The sequence below is a fragment of the Lactuca serriola genome, chromosome 5 (assembly GCF_051521515.1).
Source record: "Lactuca serriola cultivar US96UC23 chromosome 5, Lser_US96UC23_V15, whole genome shotgun sequence".
Lineage (NCBI taxonomy): Eukaryota > Viridiplantae > Streptophyta > Magnoliopsida > Asterales > Asteraceae > Lactuca > Lactuca serriola.
Window position 1 is genome coordinate 16446448 of NC_136412.1, and position 752 is coordinate 16447199.

The following is a 752-nucleotide window of genomic DNA, read 5'->3' on the forward strand; positions in this document are numbered from 1 at the left end:
ACATAAGAAACCTCACGTGGCGGCTACATTTTGCCTCACTCTTAACCCTAATAATGAATAATACATGACTATTTATAGTGAAAAGACAAGTCTTGGGCTTTTAACCTACATTTCATCAAGGAGCTCATTGCCATCATCCATGGAGTGCTTTGAAACCCTACAATTTGTGTTGTGTGCTTCTTGGACCAAATTCTAGGGTTTTTGGTCCCAAGATGGAGACTTTATGAGCAAATAGTCTCCATTGGCCTAGATCTATCATATTTCAGGACTATATGAGTTGTATGTTCATAAAAATGCAATCTTGGACGTGAATGTTGAGCCATGCATGAGATCTAGACTTTTGGAGGAGAAAGGAAAGGTGTTAGAAGGTGTGGGAACCTTTATAGACATGCAAAGGCTTAAAGGTTTCGATTTTATGGATTAAGAGGTATTAGAATGGCCAGATTTGGAATGTGAGATTATGTCTTAACTGTTTAAGACACTAAAATAAAGAAAGTAAGAAACTGGGATTTACGCTGGGCGTAATCCCAGTACGCACCGCGTAGAGGGTCGCGTTTCCCGATTCTGGAGTGCAAGGGTACGCCCTGCATACAGGAGTTGGTACGCCCCGCATACTGCTTGTTGTTGACTTTTGTTGACTTTAGGGTTTTGGTCAACATGTGGACTTTTGAGTCAGGGAGGGGTAAAATGGTCTTTTACCCTCCTGTGGGATTGTAGAAAGGGGTGTAGTATAGCCTTGAGAGCCGTTAATG